Source organism: Parasteatoda tepidariorum, chromosome 1, assembly GCF_982258835.1.
Source record: "Parasteatoda tepidariorum strain Cologne lab strain chromosome 1, Ptep-v5.0, whole genome shotgun sequence".
Lineage (NCBI taxonomy): Eukaryota > Metazoa > Arthropoda > Arachnida > Araneae > Theridiidae > Parasteatoda > Parasteatoda tepidariorum.
In genome coordinates, this window is record NC_141755.1 from 123,984,743 (window position 1) to 124,006,737 (window position 21,995).

General features: G+C 30.4%; 1 long non-coding RNA gene across 1 annotated transcript; it reads right to left on the reverse strand.

Annotated features, from left to right (window-relative positions):
• Positions 1-1,441: 1,441 nt before the first annotated feature.
• LOC147816880 (uncharacterized) lies at positions 1,442-20,378 on the reverse strand. The gene is made up of 3 exons (XR_015428589.1): positions 20,284-20,378; positions 9,664-9,742; positions 1,442-1,581 (listed from the first exon to the last, which is right to left on the reverse strand). It is a non-coding gene; the product is annotated as an uncharacterized LOC147816880 (long non-coding RNA).
• Between the last annotated feature and the right edge of the window lie 1,617 nt (positions 20,379-21,995).

Consider the following 21,995-nt stretch of genomic DNA (forward strand, 5'->3'; position numbering starts at 1 on the left):
TCAAATGATGTAACCCTTCATTTTACAGCTTTGCCTATAAATTATGGAAAACTAACATTAAGTTAAAAGTCATTATTTCTAGATCTCCAGTGTTTAACCTTGAAAATGATACCTTGTTGCTTAAAAAATATTAAGTTTAGATTTTTTGTCATCTGGTTGATCTTAATTTGGAATTGCAAAACTAAAAACCTGTACAGTGCTGAACAAAAATAAATAAATAATATAAGTTTCAATTTCCTTCTTATTAATAAACACATTTGAATAAAATTCTATTATATTTTATGATTACATATCATTTAACATGTTTCCCATACATTTTTTAGTTTTTGCCAAATTTTTAGGATAAGAGAAGAAACAGTTTCTGAAATACCATTGCTAGAATGCAAGCAACGTTTAAAAACCTTCGACATAGCGATTACTACAAAATTCAAATTTTGAGTCGAAAATCAAATATTTACCAAATAAAACCCAGTAAAATTAAATGTAACATTTGTTGATTAACATTGCTGTTTGCGATTTTAAGAAACAGATGGCTTTGCTGAGAAAAAATAATTCACCGATTTCATTGGATGGGAGTACAAAAGCTTTCAGAAAGGGTGCAATAAAAAATCTATTATTAAATTGTAAGCAACTAATTTTAATTTTTGGAGAATTTTATAAAGTGAAAAATATTAAAACATTTTGAATAATGTTGTCAAAAGAAAAAAAATACCCCCAGGGAATCAGAACATACTTGAATGATAAATAGATTCAGCCCACAGAATAGAACAAATAAATAAGTAAAATTAAAAAAACTCATGCTTTTATATAAAAAAAAGTAATCCCCTTCTTCCACCTCCACAACAATCTTTGCCTTTCCTAAACTGCAGTCTCCAAATAGGTCGAAGGTTTTTCCATTCAACCATGACAGGTCAAAGGTTTTTAGCAACCATGAGAGACAGTTATAAGTGGCATTCAAGTTTAACAGGGTTATAATGGAGCAAATTTAAACTCAAGCAAAATATTGCTTAGTCGATTATATTTCAACTGTTTGGTGATAAATTTCCATCTAAAGAAGTGAATGTAATGGATGGTAAAATAATTTAAAGAAAAATTCTAGCTGATAATTCCAGGTGGGTGGCCACCCTGTTACTTACTAATCCCATTAGTCACTGAAGACTGTATAGTGGTCCTAAATAGACCACCATTAGAATGTGATTTTGAATGCTGAACTTAAATTATAAAACATAAATAATTGAGAAAGTTAATACAGCAAGTGTCAGTTAGAGTAATAAATCATAAAGTATGCAAACTACTAAGGAAGAACTCCATTATAATAACTTCCAGCATGCAGATTCTCATAACATAGTTTAAGATAGTTTATAATTTCAGGGTGGTTATTTATAGTTTCATGCAAGAAGTACCAATGTTAAAATAATTCCACTATTTTCAAATACCTGGAGTTTGCTTCAAAAACTGGTCTAAACACTTCAAAAAAGTTTTCTTTGGAAAAGTTATTGACCGAAGGTACAGAGTCATCAAATTCAGGGTCTACGCTGTCGTAAGACTGTCGCTTTATTGGATTGCCTAAGATTTCATAAGCTGAAATACAAGTCAGAATTATACTACTTGATGCAATTAAATTTTGAAAGGGTGTAAAAAATGCCAATAAAAGATAACAATAACTATGAGTAACAGTCATTTATACAATTCCATACAAATAAAAATAATCCAAGCTGCATTATTATTAGTAAATAAACAAAATCAATGATGATCATAAACAAAAGAGCCGACCAGTCTGTGTAGGGGGCAGGGAACTGTCCTTGCATCAGAAAGGTTCTGGGTTCGAATCGCGGGCAAGGCATGGATGTTTCTTTCCCTCCTGTGTTCTATGTCCTTTCTCCTTTGTGTGTGAATGTGTGAATGTGACCCGCCCTATAAACGGGTTGTGGTAGTGTGACGTGGGCGACGCTGTTCCACCGCCGTGGCTTCGCCATAGGTGCCCACTGGGTAACGAAAAGAGAATTAGCAGTTCTGGCACTTTCTGTGGCCAATGGACAATAGTTCCAAGTGCCCGCCATCAAAAAAAAAATAATAAATAAACAAAAGACTAAACTTTACAAACTAGTTAAGGGAAAGATCTACTAAAATTAAACAGGTCAACTTATTAATCCTGAATAAAGTTCATGACAATATAGACAAATTATTTACAATATTTGCATAACTGGTGTATAGATGATAAATATATGTGTATGTTTGTATGCTGTTGATCAGATTTTATCCAAAAATCTAGAATAAGATTTTTTTCCATTGAACTCCACAATACAATAATTTATATTTTTGACAGAAAGAAAATGTATGATTTTTAAGCTACAATGAAATTAATTTTATGTGCCATTTAAATAAAAAATTTAAAATAAATTATTTAAAAAAAATCCTTTTTTTTCTTCTTAATTACCAATACTTATTAGGTGTAATCATAGGACTTATCATAGTGGTTTTTTTCGACAAAGTTAAAGGGCTAATATCGACTTCCGGGATCTCTCTAGAAGAGAATACGTCTCGAGTCGTTGTCCAGATTGAATCTATACTCATCGCTGAAGAAAATCAACTCCCAATCATCTTCTATCAAAGACAGAGGTGTTTTCTGAACCATGCTAGATAGTATTTTGTGGTTCAGTGTAAATGGGACGCAGGCTGCAGGACTCCTGGTATGCGGGCCACCTGCATTAAGTTTCTAGTACTGTTACACGTAAAATAGATTTTTCTGCTGCATTATGCAGGTTGCGAGACAGTTGTGACGATTTCACGGAGCCAGCTTTTGGCTAGAAATCGCTTATAATGGTCTTAACCTCGCATTGTTTCCCTTTTGTGGTCTTGATCAGGTTGGCGAACCACTGCTCTCCCCCACTCTCTCTCTGTGTGAACTATTTCCGTAAAATGAATACCATATTTCTCAAAACCAGAGATCCTTACGTGTTCAAGAGTCCGTGACTCAATCACAGGCCGACCGAAGACTCCCCGTGTAGCAAGTGGTGACTGGTGCACGTTAAATCTGCCGAGTCACGAAGTCCTCCATGTTTCCATAACAAATCAATACCTGTGGGGGGTACTGATCCAGGAGTTTCCTTATCTTCTGGATTGGCCCAAAATGACAAGGTTACAGAGTTGAACATTAGAAGTCGTGGACCCAAAATTGGGTCGGCTGTTCAGCGACGGATATAAAACAATTAGTCTGGGCTGGGATAGCCCTGGTTGGTAGGGCATGGGGCCCATGTCCAAGAGGTCGTGGGCTCGAACCCCGCCGACCGAAGACTCCCCGTGTAGTGGATGGTAACTGACGCACGTTAAATATGTCGGGGTCACAAATTCCTTCAAGTTCCCTCGACAAATCAATACCTCTGGAATTATGTTTAAAGTTAACATGTTTAAAGTTGTTTTTTAGATGTTTTAGATTATCTAGAAAATTTTGAAGTGCATGATTTATAGATTTTCCGAATCGAAAAGCGAATTGTTTGTCTGATAAAATGTTATATTTTTCTATATAATAGTTGATTCTCTTGGTAATAAGTTTTTTTAGAAATTTGCCTAGACAAGGAAGTAGTATAATTGGCCTGTATGATGATAATAGTTTCGGATTTCTATTGGTTTTCAGAAATAGCAAGACTTGCCCTTTTTTAAAATGATCTGGAAAGCATTTGACTAAGAGGCATTAGTTGAAAATTTTTAGAATTAGATTACCAAAAAATAGAAAAAGTTTTTTGACTATTATGTTATCAATACCGTCGATGCCAGGGGCTTTATTATTATTTAGAGTTTTAATTAAATTATCTAATTCATTGTACGTAAAAGGTGGGTCAAGATAAGAATTTGGGTAATGGAAATTGTCTATTGGGATTATGTTATTGTCTGGGAAAAGATTGTAATGGGGTGTCTATGTTATCTAAATTACTATTTAATTCATTATGAAATTTTGAAAAGTTTTTCTTAATTTTGTTATGATTACCGTATTTTGTTTTAAATCTAATAAAGGATGAGAAATAAAAGGAATTGTTTAGTTGGATTTTGATGTATTTAAATCAGACTTTGTTTCTGTGTCTAAACCTTCCCAATTCGAATAGTTGAGGAGCTCCTGACTATTTGTTAGCTTTAAATCTAGAAAGGAGGAAGATCGAGTAGTAAAGGAGAGTCTCCTGACAGTTTTTACGATAAATGATGAGGCTGCTCCATGTTAGTTAAGACTTAATACCCATTTTAGTTCGATAAAAATAAAAACATTTTTCAAATTTAAAACATTTCAGAGAAAAATAAGTTTTTTCAATAAAAAAATTCCTAATTTATTTCAGTTTTAGGTCTAAGTCTCTTTGAGTTTCAACTTAAATTTCGATAAATAAAGTAGTGATAATATCGCCATTAATTTCATGCGCTTTATTTAAAAAACAATAGCTAATCAAAAAGTATCACATTGTTCTCAGACACAGAGGTGCAGTTGAAATTACGGTATCTATGCTATTTACTAAGTTATTAGTAGTACTAAATTATAAAGGTTATCCAAAATTTGTACTAACAAAATATTTTATTCCTTGATGAAAGTCTTCTTGTAGCTATAACGATACCAATGAAACATTCATTGCCCCCAATCACAGTGCTACAGAAAGAGATTTGAGTGCACTGGCTAGTTGGAAAGTGATCAAAATTTCTATTGCAAAATTTTCTATTACAGACTCGAATGTAATTTAATAAAAATTGTATTAGAAAAATAAACGTTTTTAATAAACTTGGCAAATTATGAAAATAGTTTTGTTTTCTTAAGTAACAATATTTTAATTGGCGTTTTCCTACGCAAAAATAATTCACGTTAGTTTTAAAATTGATTACTTTAAATATGAATTTTTAAATGAATATAAATACTTCATAAAAATATGAATAGTATAATAAATGAAAAAGTAGTTTTTACCATTCTCATTTAAACTAATTGTAGTCATCAAATTACTTTTTAGATTAGTTGTAAAAAAAGTAAGCCAAAACATAAAATTAAGACACCGTACGAAAATTTAAAATTAAAAAAAAATCAACACTTGAGTGAAAAACCGAGCTAAGTGAAATCCATACTAACAAAAACTTTTAACAAAAAATATTATCTTTCTGTGGTATCCATAGGATAGAATCACTTAGAATCTAAGATTTTTCATTTATTTTTTTAAAAGAAAACATTCTCGAATGTGTAACTTTTTCTTCTGTCCTACAAATTTAATATATTATCATTATATTTTCGTGTTTTATATGCAAAACATTTGCGTCGATTAAAAAAAAATTGCATTTAAGGGCCCCAATCACAAAAACCATCTAAAATTTTTTTAAATATATCTAATTTTCTATTTATTTAATTTTGATCTATAAAACTTTTTTTCCCTAGACCTGAGAATACTATTTCATCGTTATCATAAAACTAGACTTCCTGCTATCGAATTCTTAGAGCGTTGGTTTCAAAATTGTATAAAGAAGCTGGGTTGCAAAGACAATGGAATGGTTATCACACTTGGCGACACTTCATTACAATCTCTTTTTCTTCTTACGGGTTGGAAACTTTTAGGTTTCTCAGTGTTTAATTGGTATTTTAATTTTTAAAAATTTAAGTGATGCTGGAATTAAAGATATATTAAAAATAAAACTAGTATAGCATTTTAATTAAGAATATAAATTGATAAATCGCGATTAAATAAAACAATTATGAATTGGTTTAGTTACAATTGGAAAAGCAATAAACTGCAGCCATTTCAGAATTTTTCTTGTTGCTATGGTATCAATATTCACGTTATGCCCCTTTTATCTTTTCCCAGCACAAGAGACATGAAACTACGCCAAAGAACAGCAAATTTTTGATGCACTGATTAAGCTATTTAAAGATAAAAATATTATTTATTTTTGGTTTGTTTGACAAATTATCTCTTAAGAATAATTTCTTTAAGAAGCTAATATTTTCTCAAAAAATTAACGATTTATTTGACAAGAAATAACATGAATAACTTATGTAGTATAGCTATCATAATTTTTAAAATCTAATTACTTCACAGTATAAATATTTTGTTTGACATTGTATTTGCGTATGAAAGATAGTTTGAATGGTTTAGAATAGTTTTGAAAGCAAAGGAAAAGAACATGCACTCGAAATGAAATTGTGAAATTTTGATAAATAAAAATATTTAATCACTCCATGTTAAATCAACGAGAAAAAGTTTTTTTTTCCCGTTTCGTTAGGGTAAATCTCGACCCATGAGAGAATGTCGTAACTCTCGAACGAAGTGAAATGGAAGTAAATTCTACACAAAACTAAAAACTTTTGAATTATCAATACTGCACAATTTTAAAAGAATTACATTTAATTATTATTATTTTTAATCCGCATGGAGCTCTGTTCAGGTGCAAACTTCCCCTAACCTTTCATGGCTCTGCATACGTTACCATTTCTAGTTCCATGATATACTATTTAAATTAGGAAAGAAAATTCATTCAATTCATTTTTAAATAGAATAAGTCCCCTAAGAAACTATAATTTCAAATAAAAGTTTTTTTTGTTTTAACCGATTAAATATCTTATTTAATAAAGATGAGGGGGACTATCTGATCAATTGTTTCCAATGTGATTTTTATTAGTTATTAGTTGTTTCCTTTTTTTGCATCGCACATTATTTTTTAATGTTATAAAATCGAAACTTAGGAAGACGATGACAATAGAATAAAAGAATCACCTTGCTCGAAACTGTGGGAGAAAAAGTGAAAGATAGGCGCTATTGTTAATTGGCGAAATTTGATTGCGGTTAAGAGTGCTAAAGAATGTATGATTTTTATATATATACTATATATCCGCCGTTGAACAGTCGACCTAATTTTGGGTTTAAGATTACTAATGTTCAACTCAGTAGCCTTGTAAAATTGAACCAATTCAGAAGACGAGGAAACTCCTCCATCAGTACCCCCAGAGGTATTAATTTGCTATGGGAACATGGAGGACTTTGCGACTCGACAGATTTAACGAGCATCAGTCACCATTTACTACAAGGGGAGTCTTCGGTCGGCGGGGATCGAACCCACGACCTCTTGAATAAGGCCTTACCAACCAGACTATCTTGGCCCTATGATGTCTGATTTAGAAAAGTGCTTTCCGGACATCCGTAGCTGCTGACACCATAATGCATGGCGTTTTCATCAATGTACGACGGTCTTACCTCGGGCTGAATGCGTTAATGTTGTCGACCGTAAACTAGAGCAGTTCTTGTGAGGATTTCATTTTGTTGAATAAAATAATTTTTCGTCACTTTATCGGTTTCTTTTCATTTCATCTCTTTCTGTCCATCATTTCGTGTTACAGCATGTTTTGTGCTCTAAGTGATTCACGACCGTAGATTGTGTAGGATGATTTGGGCTCATACAATTCGGTTCTATCACCCTCACTTTATACAACCCCTGGTCAAATTATTCGACGCACTAAAAGATTCTATGTAAAATACTAATCATCAGGTGATACTAAACAGTTTTATTGTTTTTATGCGACTGAAACCGGTTTGCACTTGTTAACGCTCGTGTACCAATGGGTTAAATGAGACGATATATAATATCAATTTGACGATTGGATAAATTAGAAGATACATATAGAATACTTATTTTATATCAGGTATTATAATAGTACTAGGAGTTTTCGCCCCCTGCTCGCTGGCGCTCGCCAACCTCCGGAACTGCTTTCGCAGTTCATTTCGGATTGCCTCGCAATCCGATGCTCGCTCATTGGATACGTTCTTAACGTCCAGCTTTTGTATACTTTTTTGAATACTGAAATTCCGAAAACTTTTCACTGTAGAAAATTCTAAACCTGTGCATTTCAATATTAATTTGAAATTGAAAACAGTTCGCATATTTTTCTTAATCACACTATTCTAAATTTCAGTTGTTGAGAAAAGTAACTGTTGTACGTTTTGTTTTAAAAGTCTTTCCCACCAGAGGGCTAAAACCATGTGTTGTAAAACAATATGAAATAGTACTGAACGCCGGATGTAAAGCATCGGCTTCGATGAAGATAATTTTGTGAGAATGTTTTTGATAATTCGGTGAGAATTCACCCGATTAGACATATGATATGCTCACTACGTGCTCTTGCGCGCCGAAGCCTATCAATTAAAACGTATTAGCGTTTTATATAATTTAGATTAGCCATATGATGCTCACTACGTGCTCTTGTGCTCCGAAGCCTATCAATTAAAAATGAAAACTGTTGCCAACGCGAGAAAAGAAATATCATCGGTTTTATTGATACATACGTATTAGTGATTTATATAATATAGATAGATATTACAATAAATAGACGAAATTATTATACGCACTGTAGTGTTTAAATAATGACACGTTTTCCATGAGTTTATATGCAATACTTTTGTATTTAAACATAAATGTAATGGATGTTTATTCAGGAGATTTTTTATATACTTCCTAATTGTATTTATTTTTAACGTATTGTATTACAATGTTACCCAATTGATATATGAAAGTGCAAATCGGTTACATCGGCGTAAAAACAATATATAGCATCACCTTATAATTATAATTTTACATAGTACGTTTAACAATTTGGGGAGGGACTGTATATACGTTCATAATATAAACTGTCTATTCACACAAACTCCGTGGAAATCCATACGGATTTTCTATCGCTTTTTGGTCATTTCAATGAGGTTTATGAAATACCATTTTGAATGTTATGATACGCGAATTTTGAATTTGATTTATCTATTTTTTATACGCCCAATACGCTACAGTTACATTTCAAAATCACATCATTATTCCGTACTTATTTTTGGCCATTTCCAAAAACAGGTTTAAGGTCAAAATATCGCATTCAAGTAATCACTTTTTTTAAAATTCACAACGTACTTATTCCATCTTTTTCTCCCCCTTTTTCAATTTCCTTTTACCGGATTTTCTAAGCAGCGATTTGGCTATTTCTGCAAAATTTAGTTTCATTTCCAATGTTTTGATGTGATGATATTACGCGAAGCAAATTTCGAATCTGAGTTATCACATTTTGAAGTGTGAAAATCAACTTTCGAACTTACATCTACATTGTTTCAATATATTTTTTTCTAAACATGTACTTTGAAACTCCACTATTTTCAACATATATCAATACTACAATTTCGAATTATAAAGTAATCACATATTAACAGGCTTAATTAGCGACTAATTAATTATGAATCCATGTCGTTTTCTGATGAATTCCTCACAGTTTTTCACATTCCTATATTTTTAATTTGAGATTACATACGACACCTGAATTTCGAATTATAGAATGAGCACATTCTGACGAATTTAACTACGACATTCACTAATAAATCGACGCTGTTAACTGATAATTTAGTCCATTTTCTACGTTTTTTTTTAAATGTAAGATTCTGATGTATGATATTATTACGACACGCGATTAAAAAATTGAATTATCACTTTTTGATATTGCTCTCGACGCTTTTCACACAAATTCATATCTGTTTCCGAGCTTTATTTTTATACAAATTTGATAATTAGATACAGCGCAACTTACTAGTTTGAAAACAATAAGTTTTTAAATTAATCTTTTTGTTGCCATTTTTCTGAAAATTGTCAATTTTTAGCAATTTATTGTAAAAATAGTAGTCTTACCTCGAACTTAGTAGCAAACAATCGAATTTTAGTTGCTATTAGTGGCTTTCTCTTCCCTCTTAAAAATAAAGGCCGCAACCTAAAATTACAAAGAAAACAATGAGAAATCAAATATTATAATAAGTATTTCAAAGCACACAAGTTCAAAAATTCAGGAGAACAGGGGGAAAGAGAAGTAATAATTTCCATATTTTTTAGTGGATGGAATAACTATTAAAAAACAAAGGGTTATTATTTAGAGGAAAAATTCAATCCCGTTTTCTAGGTAAAAAATAAGCTAAAACTCTTTTTTGTAATTTCTTTTTTGGTGGAAAGGCTAACGATTTTTTGTTTTGTTTTGGGAGAAAATATTCAGATTTTTTTTAAAAACTTAATTTGATTGTAACTTAGTTTTGGTGGGTGCTCCTACGCATAATAAAAATTTTTATGCTTTAAGATTTGGAGGTCAAATTCGAGCTTGTTTATAGGTTAAAAAGTAGCTAAATTTTGATTTAACCATTACTTATTTCAGTGGGTAGGGTAACGATTTCCAAATATGGGATAACGGTGGCTGAATTAAAACTTCTGGAAGCTTGATAAAATTTTAGTAAGTTTGTTTCTTTGTAAAATTAGCGACTTTCTTAATCGGGTGCGCAATACAGTTTTAGCATTTGGATTTTTTAAGAAATGCTTAGATTTATCAAGAGTTTATAAAAATCTGCTTTAGTCAGAATTTTTTTTCCAGCAGGATATCTACCGTGGGCTGATGCTGTCTTAACATTGACCAAAATTTAAAGGCAATATTAAAATTTTAATCTTTTTAACAAATAGTTGGGTACTTGCACTTCAAACAGAAGATCACAGATACCCACTCATGTGATCTATGACGTCTATGCCAGCTGATCATTTATAAGGAAAATAGCGTGTAGAGCTGGTTGGACAGATTAGATCACCATTTTAACACCAAAATCGAAACTTTTTTTAAGTGAACGTTAGATTGCAAAACAGCAAATTTCGACTCTATTTTTGAGTTTGAATATTTAGCTGAGGACGCCTCCTTGAGGTCAGTTGCTCACTTTGTCACAAGTGATGTAACATTGACCATGTGAGAATAACTCAATGGTACTAACATGATACGGCAATAATATTTGAAATGGCTCTATAAGCATAAAAATGGCACAATTATACAAGACAGATATAATAAAACATAACTCGGACTTTACTTGTAAATATAATATAAGCGTTGACAAAATCATTTGATTTGTATGTTTGTAAATATTGACTAAGCTTTGATAAAGGGCACTATGAACTAGAACGAATAAAATAAACAAGATACTTGAGTATGTAATGAATGAGATGATAGTTAGACAATTTGTACCTGGGGCTTGCAAATATTTTGACAAACTTCTTACTAGAAGTTCAATTTTATTACTTATTTATCTATGTATTATTTATTTTATGTATCTCATGTACTCATTTATTATATTTTATGTTTAGTACTATATGTAATGTAACATGCATCATTTTATATGATTTTACTCGAGCAATATGTTCATTACTAATTCTTTACTCTCAATTTTAGGAAACAAGGATCTCACGATGAAGGGGCCGGTCTTAGGCACCCCGACAGGATTAGATTAGACTAGAAAATCGGCTAATTTTCTCCACATAAGTTAGAATGATAATTAAAGAACAAAATACGTATTGCACAGCGAATTCGTTGAAATGTAATTCTTTCTCCTCTTTTACTTAACTTGAGAATATTTATTTATTGTAACCGTGATTATAATTTTGTTTAAACTTCGACGCATAATTAGTTTATGTTCTTTATGTTCCTGTGTTAAATAAGAAATATATATGGAGAATTAAAATATTTGCGTGAGAATGTGTCACTTAAGAGAATTGATACTTGACGGGATTGGCTTACTCGAAATAAAATGGAAAGAGCACAGTTGCTAACAAATACCAATGAACAAATACCAAGTTTGGTCAACAACCAAATTAGATCAAGATACCCATATTGCGTCACTTGCAGGTATCCCTTTAGCTAAAACTTATTTTAGTCATAACTTTTCGTTTGAATAGCTAACGGAAAGATTTGGTGATCGAGCGTGAGCTCACGATTTGGTACAATAGGCTAGTGTTTTTGAACAAAATTCCAACTTCTGATTTTTTTTTTTTGTGTGGCTAAAAATCAGTTTTTGTCGTTCGTCGTATTATTATTTTTTTTGAAGTGTTGACTAAGCAATTACTTTTTATAAGGGTAAAAATAAGAATCTCCATAAACTAATATTTCAAAACAAAATTATGTAAATTTAGTTTAAAAGTTAGCTCTAATCAGCGAAAAGATGCAAAAAGTTAATGCAAAAAGTTTAAAAGATGTAAAAAGTTTAGTGAGCAAACTTGGGATTCCGGAAGTTAGTCCACATTAGTTAGAACTACGAGGTGAGATGTTGAATTTGATTTCAGAGTGGTAGATTTTTTAAGATTTAACTGAAAAAGCAGTTTTGGCTCTAATTTTTATTGGGAATGAAGGTTTTTTTCTAACAATTTTATACAGCAGGCGAACGCTTTGGGGTAAAACTAAAACTTGTGGCTTCTATGTCAAAAATCAGTTTACATTTGCTTTGACTATAGTAAACTGACTGGAAAAAAATCTCAAAACCAAGAAAGAGATAAACTAAATTTAGTGGGCTTGTTTGTACAACTAAAAGATTATGTCCATTCAGATCTCGCTCTTAGCGCATAAGTTTGGTGCTACTAGCGTCACTGTCAACATGCAAATCAGGGTTGCTTTAAATACGTGTTCAACAGTTCGTAAACATTATTTTTCGTAAGCTTTTGACATAGTGAGTTGATGTTAGAGAATAATGAATTAATTTTTAATGTTACAATTTGTGTTTGTAAAATTATTGCAAGAATTTAAAGAAAAATTTGCTTTGAAAAATGCTTGTGAAACATATTTTCTTGCTTGTAAATGATTTTATTTTTATTTATCTCATAGTTCAGCTAACAATTTAGTAATAATGAATTTATCTTTTTCAAATATAGAAAAAAATATTTTTTCAAATTCCTACTGCATATTATAATTTTTTAAACTTTGGTAATGAACTTGATTCATTTTTTTATTCCGAAATTCATTTTATTTCAACTGATTTTGGTGGTTGAAATGCAAAGGCGAATTCTAAAATTCTTACATCTAATGCCTAGATTAGCGCAATCCGTTTCCTGCAATGGGCTTCGATGCAAAAATTTGAACTTGTTGTTTAAAATCCGATAAATATTTCTCACTGTCATAATTATTTTTTTGACTGGTTGGCCAGAAAATAACCTTTAGAGGCTAATGTTTTATTTTAATAAACTTCTGTTTCACGGTAAATGGGGCTATCAGAGAAATGAGCTATCAAGCAATGGGTTATCAATTTTAATGGATTACCATTCCGAGTGGGCTAATATCCGGTCAAACGTTTGTTCCAAAGATATCTTTGTATTGAATTTCCGAACAAAAAGTTTTGAAGGACTAAAGTTTTTTTTTTCTTCCAATGACCGCCTGGGGAATGACCTACGTCATACAGGCAGCTGAAGTGCATATTAGTTGGCCACTCTTTCAGGGGCACCCTATTAGGTGGGCCAACGTTGCTCTCACAGTTTAGGACAGAGAGGGAAAGAACATCCATGCCTTGCCCGGAATTTGAACCCAGAACCTTTCTGATGCATGAAGGACTAAAGTAAAGTAACGAAATTTCTACAAGCAGCTAACATTTTGAGTCAAAATTCAATATTGTGTTTTTTAAATTCTAGCATTTACTGTATCTTACTATTTATGCTGTTATCAACAAATATTTGATGTAATATTTTAATTTTTAATCTTCACATAACCCCCTTTGAGGGGGTCCAGGTTCTACTTATCGTTCTAAAATTCCAAATAAAACATAAGTCAACACTTGCTACTGCTTTTTTTTAACCGTAGGTTTATAGATCATTAAATTTGTAAAGCCAATTTCAGCCATAACTACATTTTAGTTAGATAGCTAACGAACAGGGTTGCCGGATTTAAGCCAGATAATACAAAGCTGGTGAGTTTTTATTGTTCCAACTACTAAAATAAGATCGGCTAAAAAAATTAAATGCAGGTTTTTATTGAAGAAAAATATTTTTCAAAAATCCAGGTGACGTAAAAGAAGCTTGGTAATTTTAATTACATGGTACAGTGCACACAAAAAAAAGACATCACTCTGAATAATATTTGTTCTAACGATCGGATTTTTACGTACATGTTCTAATGATCGAGTTATAATTACGTACAGGTTTTCATGTTCTAATGATCTAATTTCCAGTGTCAATCTTCATGGTTCCTGGGGGTGATCTCAAATATGCTAATTATTTAGGGATAACTACTAATAAAATTACGAAATCGGACACAGAAATGTACTTTCTCTGAATAAACATATATATATATATATATATATATATATATATATATATATATATATATATATATATATATATATATATATATATATATATATATATATATATATATATATATATATATATATTTGGATACTTAACCTTCAAAATATAGGGCATGGCCACAATCTGGGAAATTGGACCCCATAGTTTAGCCAGGAGAGAAATTCAAAGTACGACTTCTTAATGTTAATTTCCCTTTTTGCGTTTTTAGTCATATTTTAAAACTAATTAAGCACTTTAAAAAACAAACAAAAAAATGCACTCACTCATAAAACCCATTTACCCAAAGATAATTTCATGAAGAATTTTTTTTTTAATAATTATTACTTTTTATTATTTAATTTAATTATGGATAAAAAAAAATGAATCTTGAGGTACAATTTTTATAGCATTTTAATCTACGTATTTTTCTATATCAAAATCAGAAGTTTCAACCATTTTTAGTAGAAGCCGAGAAAAATCAAAATTGTTTTTAGAAAAATAATTTGACGAAAATGAAGAAATATATTAAAATGAGGGAGATTAATATTATTTAAATGCAGATAATTTACGACAAAATTAACTTACGCTTTCGCGTAGCGTAATGTTTGTTTCGGTAATAACCGATTGCTAATAGTTTTTTTTAAATTATAAAATACGATGTTTCTTTTGTAGTCCTAAAATATTTGTAGTACTAAAAATTTATTCGTAATTTAGTAAAGAAATTCGAATAAAAGATTTCATTAAATAAAAAACATTTCACTCAGCGAATGTCTAGTTTTATAAAAGCATGTTTTTGATAGAATAATTATACATCAGCTTTTTTAATTTTCTTTTTTAGTTTGTCTTTTCTATAATTGATACAATTTTAATAATATACATACGTATGTTTAGATTTGGAAAAATATATTTATCAATTTCTTAAGTATATATTTTATATTATTCATACAAATACGTAGTCAAAATTTTTAAGCATCTTAAAATTTTTCAGCATCTTACATATTGTCTTAATCTTAAAATAAATTTTTTAATTACCTGTCCGCGCGTGTTTCGCAGAACTATTTTACCAATTATTTAATTAAATTTTAACGATTCTCAAAATTTTTTTCTTTACGCTACCAAGTATATTATCTATCTATCTTCTATATTATATAAAACGCTAATACGTACGTATGTATGTATGTATGTATCAATAAAACCGATGATATTTCTTTTCTCGCGCTGGCAACAGTTTTCATATTTAATTGTTAGGTTTCGGCGCGCAAGAGCACGTAGTGAGCAACCAGATAACAATAACCAGAGTGAGCATTATCAGGTTGTTCTATTCAGATTCATGCACTAAAAACATGACAATATTTAATTTAAACTCAATTAGGAATTAATTAATTGAAGTGAGAATGCTTTAAAAGGCTGCTGTTGAATTGATATTTTTCTACTGGGAGCTACCTAAACGTCTAAAAAACGTTTAAGTGTTTGTATTGAATGCATTGAATTTTTTTATATTTCGCGTTTATTTATGCATTGAATTTTCACGCTTTAATATGCAGAATATTGGTGAAGCAATATTTGATAATTTATTTTGCTAATATGTTTCTTATTTAGCTAATGTTTTGATTTTTTCACCATGTACAATCTAAATAGCTAATATACTTTTTTAAAAGCCGATAAGAACATTGGTAGAATTCTTCTACATAAGTACAATACTATGTCTTTGATGATCAAAAAATACTATGTCTTTGATGATAATATATTACGTCTTTGATAATATATTATGTCTTTGTGCTAGAACATTGTGTTCATTGGCGAGCGAGCGCAGCGAGCCATGGTTCACGGCGTGAACCACATAGGATTGCGTAGCAATTCTCGGGGGTTGGCGAGCGTTAGCGAGCACGGGGCGGAGCCTCCTAGTATTATATAAAACGCTAATACGTACGTATGTATGTATGTATCAATAAAACCGATGATATTTCCTTACTCGCGCTGGCAACAGTTTTCATTTTTAATTGATTGGATTCGGCGCGCAAGAGCACGTAGTGAGCAACCAGATAACAATAACCAGAGTGAGCATTATCAGGTTGTTCAATTCAGATTCATGCACTAAAAACATGACAATATTTAATTTAAACTCAATTAGGAATTAATTAATTAATTGAAGTGAGAATGCTTTAAAAGGCCGCTGTTGAATTGATATTTTTCTACTGGGAGCTACCTAAACGTCTAAAAAACGTTTAAGTGTTTGTATTGAATGCATTGAATTTTTTTATATTTCGCGTTTATTTATGCATTGAATTTTCACGCTTTAAAATGCAGAATATTAGTGAAGCAATATTTGATAATTTATTTTGCTAATATGTTTCTTATTTAGCTAATGTTTTGATTTTTTCACCATGTACAATCTAAATAGCTAATATACTTTTTTAAAAGCCAATTAGAACATTGGTAGAATTCATCTACATAAGTACAATACTATGTCTTTGATGATAAAATACTATGTCTTTGATGATAATATATTATGTCTTTGTGGTAGAACATTGTGTTCATTGGCGAGCGAGCGCAGTGAGCCATGGTTCACGGCGTGAACCACATAGGATTGCGTAGCAATTCTCGGGGGTTGGCGAGCGTTAGCGAGCAGGGGGTGGAGCCTCCTAGTTTTTTTTATTAATATACTAATAATTTTTTTTTAAATTCAGATTTTTTTTGAAGTAAAATTCATTTTTAAATTATTGTCAAGTTTTCATTAAATGAAAACTTTCAATTATTACCAGCTAGCTGGGAATTGAATCTTGCTAAGAAATTAAATATTCTGCTGATAAAAACTCTTCTATGCTAAACAGCTATTCTATGCTATTTACTAAGCATACTATTAGGGTTGCTGGAAAGTAATGTCGTTTCGGTGCATTTGATATTTGTTAAGATTTTAATTTTAATCAATGATGTATTCACCCTCGTTAGCAACAACGATTTCAATGCCAGATCGAAAAGTAATGAATAGGTTTTTAAGACTAACAAATATTTATTGCGACAGAACGGCATTAATTTCGGGTCCCCTAATACTTTTTTTCGAAAAAAAAATCGCCTTTTTCATTGTTTCTTATTTTTTAAGAAACGAAAAGTAAATGCATATGCATGCACATCAAAAAACTACAACAGATTGCTTTCTTCTTTAAATGAATGAAAAATTGTGCACATACAATTTTATGTTCCAACTTGCTCTCGCCCGCTAATTTTAAGAAATTGCCCTCTTAAAAAGGTTAATGTTGAAAAAATTTGCTTAAAGTCAAAAACTCACCTTTAGAACAATAAAAACAATAAATTTTTATATCAGGAAAATGCCCGATATGCCTTATTTTGTGAAAAAGCAAACACTAAAAATAGAAAATTGTAAAAAGATTCCAAAAACGTAAAATTTTTAGAACCATCTAAAAAAATTGTTTTCTTAACTTTGGAATTTCCTTAACCCTTTGCGGTCGTATTAAGTTTATGCATGGGTGTCATGCTGGTCGGAATTAATTTTCGTTGAACGAACATTAACACATAATATGCAACAATGCAAGATTATGATGGAAAAATAAAAATTTTTAATTCTTTTTTAAACTTTAGATATATGTAACACAATATGTTTTAATTTTGTGTAAAAAATATATTTTAACAATTCTCCGTTGTGTGATATCTTTCAAAGCAGTCTCCAATATGAAGCCCTGGTTTTCGAGAACATGTGTCGGGAAAAAAAAAATTAGTATGACATCTTCCGCCTTTGATTTTTCTGTTTGAATATTCAGAATAATCTTTACATCTTCACCAGTGTCGCAATATATGTAGTTTGCCATTAAGCTGTGTGGCTAAGATATTTGATGTGGTGGCTGAAAGCAGACATACGACTGGAACAGTAAAAAAACGTTGGACGCTCAGAGTAGAGATACGACAGCAAAGGGTTAATACTAAAATAAGATATATCAAGAGATTTCCAGATAACAAATTATTTTATTGCTGTAATTAATATGTTCAGTAAATAATTTTAATATATATATTTTCTAAAAATCACCAATTGAAATCGTTCTTTTATTTCTCCGTAAAAAAAAACTGGAATGTTAATGTTTCATTTATGATCAATTGAAACGTGACAATTAACCCCAGAATTTAATTTGCTTGGTAGTAACATTTAATTGCCTGAAACTGTTAGAAACAATTAAACTTATTAAAAGTGCTAGATTAGAAGCTAAACGTATTTCTTTATTTTGTTAAGAGCGGCAGGAAAAAGGAGAAAAAGTAGTCCATTAAGCTTAATACTTATATGAATATCCGATTATTAGAAAGAAAAATATCCAGAGTCATGCCTTTTTTTTCGTGCACTGTGCATTATTTGGTATGATTTTATATGATAATTTGAAAATCGTTAGTTTTTTGAAGAAACAGGTGTAAACTTTAAAAGCATTAAGAGCAATAATTTTAAACTACTTGAAATTATAATAATCAATTTCCCACAACTTTTACAACAAAATATATTTTAATTAGTACTTTTAACAAATATATGATTTTTATAGAAAATTCCTGATAAAAATATTTAGCACAATTTATGAAAAATGTTTGCCTAAACAGGAATATTGTATGAATTAAAACTTGACTATAATATATTTAGAATAATCTTTCAGGCTGATTTTAAAGTAAGTAGGGTGAATTGCACAAACAAATGAATTACTGTATATTACTCACATTTTAACCATTTTTGTAATAAGTACCGTTAAAAAAAGTAAATAACTTCAATTAGGAAGACATTTTGTTTAGAAAAAATTGAGTGGAAAAATATACTTATTACTAAAGTTTATTTGCGCAGTGGAAATTTTAACTATTACAATCTTATTAATAATTTATTTTTACATTGGGAAAGATCGCGGCAACCCCCTATATTTTGATTATCAGAAATTCAAATCTGTTGAGAAAACAGCTATGTTTATTCAGAAAAACTAAGTTTTTGTCTCCGATTTCGTAATTTAAAATATCGTCCACACAAATCGCCATGTTTGACACCTGGGAAGCATCCCTGAGAAGCATTTAGTTTATGGTAAGTATTTAGTTAAGGAGTATTTAGTTAAGGAGAGTCTTAAAACGTGAAAATCCGATCATTGGATTAAAGTTATGCAGAGTGGTTTGAGTTTCTGGTGGGATAAAGGTTTACCACTATAAGCTAACATTTGAAGGCAAAAATCAAATTGTTTTTTTCAAGGACAAAAATTTTGTTTTATAGTTTGCTCCTGTTGCGACATATTATTTTGCGGATGGAATAAAAAAGTTTTAGGCAGTTTAATATGCGTAATAGTTTAATATATAATTTCCTGCAACGGGCTACTGTTTGGAAGTAAAAATGAATTGCTTTGTTATTCAAAATATAGTTCAAATTTATTTAATCCAAAATTTGTTGACAAATGGTCAAAGAGTATTTTTTATGGATTAACAATGTCATAAACTGGCCTTTAATTTGGCGACGAAATTTAAATTTCTTTTTTTTTCGTCGTCAAGTCAAGTCAAACTTTTAGTTGTTTTGTTAAAAATCAGTGAAGACCTGTGTTGGGCATTTTTTAATAGTCAAGCAAAGGAAACTTTTTGATGATCAAATTTAAGTTACCAATTTTCTATAATTTTTATTGCAATTTAAAACATTTTATTGCAATTTAAAACATTTGCCAGATAGTTGTTCTGTTTGTAAGGCGTCTCTGAAGGAATTCTCAAAAAAGGACATAAAAGCAATGCAGTTTTATTTATGATGTGTTTTTTTTCGAATAACTATTTGGACGAAATAGTTTTTCTTAAATTAATGAAGAGAAAAAAAGATTTGTGTAAATCAAAATTCTAGTTTATAGGAGCAATAGTTTAAAAAAATGTGTAGCATGTGTTTCGAAATTTGCAGTTTTATAGAGAAGACAGATAAGAAAAAGAAAGAGAAGTTAGAGAGAGAGAAGAAAAAATAAAAAAAGAAAAAAGCGAGAAGAAGAAAAGAGAGCAAAAGGAACAGGTAGCAGCAATTATGAGTGACGCTTGTTTTCCTTCAAAAAAGCATAAATAGTATTACTGAACCTGAAATAAAAACTAAAATTGTATTTTTAATCTTTATTGAGAAGTGAAAATTGAACTAAATATTTGGTCGGAACAAGTGGAGGTCTTAAAATGAATGGATCATGAGAATGAAATTCGTACCTGAGTTAAGGTTTATCACATGTTGTACCTCAATCAACGTCATCGCTCTTCATTAACGGAAAAAAAGGCCACAACTTGCTCTATAAAAACTGCAAAGAAAATTATAAGAGAACAAATGTGGTTATCGGCATTTCAAATCACAAAATTGAATTAAAAATTTAATAGAAAATTAACGACACTTATATTTTACAAAACGAATGTGTGCAAGATCACGGGAAAAGGTAGAAACGAAACAGCAACTTATAGTTTGTCTATTCAAAGAACTCCCCTTAGGACAAAGTCTAAAACAGTCTAATGCTGTGGAAACTAGAAAAATAGCAGAAATAGTTTATCACAAGAGGGTGCTTTTTTCTTCCCTGATTCCCTTTCTTTCACCAAACCTATCTTAAATATTGACACAACACTCTTACTTGAAATAGTTTAACTTTGTCACTGTCTCTGCTCCAGACGAATAGCGGGTGGAGTTCTTTCCATAGACAGACTGTATAGGAGATAGTTTAAGTAAGTCTTTCATGTGTTTTGAAGAGACGGACTGTGATTGCTTTGCTTAATTATGTTTATACGCATAGGTATAAACAATAAGGTAAAAATTGAAAAAGCCAATAAAATTTAGCTTTTAAATAAAGGACTGTTATTTTTAAAAAAAAAATATTTTGACTCTTTAAGAAAAGGGCAACTTTTATTGCTACCCTACTAAAGAATGCTTACAATGGACGAACATTTTAAGGACACGGATAAAAGTTTACTACCATGGAGACTAACATTTGAAGGCAAAATTCAAATTTGTCATTTCAAGGACAAAAAGTTTTATAATAGTTTGCTCTTGTTAGGTAAGAATATTTTGCGGATGGGATAACATAAATTTTAGGCAAATTAATATGTACTAATAATTTCCTGCCACGGGCTACTGTTTGGAAGTAAAAATGAAGTGTTTTCTAAATCAAAACATAGCTAAATTTTTTTCAATCTAAAACTTTTTTGACTAATGGCAAAAGTATACCTTATTAACAGCGTCGTAAGTTGGGGTTAAATTTAGAGGCGAAATTTAATTTTGTTTTTTCTTCCGTCGAAAACTAGCTAAAATTAATTTGGAATATTATTATTATATCTCTTAATATATTAATTATTATAGTTTTTGAATATTATATCTTATTTCGTGCAGAAATAACGAAACATTTATTGGGATATCAATTTTCTAAATTTGGTATTAAATTTAAATTTTTCGTTATTTTGTCAAAAATCAGCGAAATCTCGTGGGCATTTTTTCAGCGGTCAAGTAAACAAGAATTTTTGGTCAAATGAAAGTTAACGATTTCCTATAATTTTTATTGCGATTTGAAACATTTTAAAAATTGTCAGAAAATTTTTCTGTTCTTAAGGTGTCACTGGAGGAACTTTTAGAAAAGGACATAAAAGCAACGCAATTTTCTTAAAGATTTTTTTTGGAATAACTATTTGGGCAATAAAGCTCTTCTTATATTAAAGAAAATGAAAAAAGATTGTGTGCATCAAAATTCATATTTATTAGAGCAAAAGTTTAAGAAAATGTGTGCTTTGAAATCAGCAGTTTTGAGAAGGAGAAAAAGCCATCAAAAAGAACAGGTTGCAGCGTAAACAGTTTTTTTTTTGAAAAACATAAATAGTATTACTGTAACTTAAATTGCTTTTAAATCTTTATTGAGAAGTGAAAATTGAATTAAATTTTTGGGCGA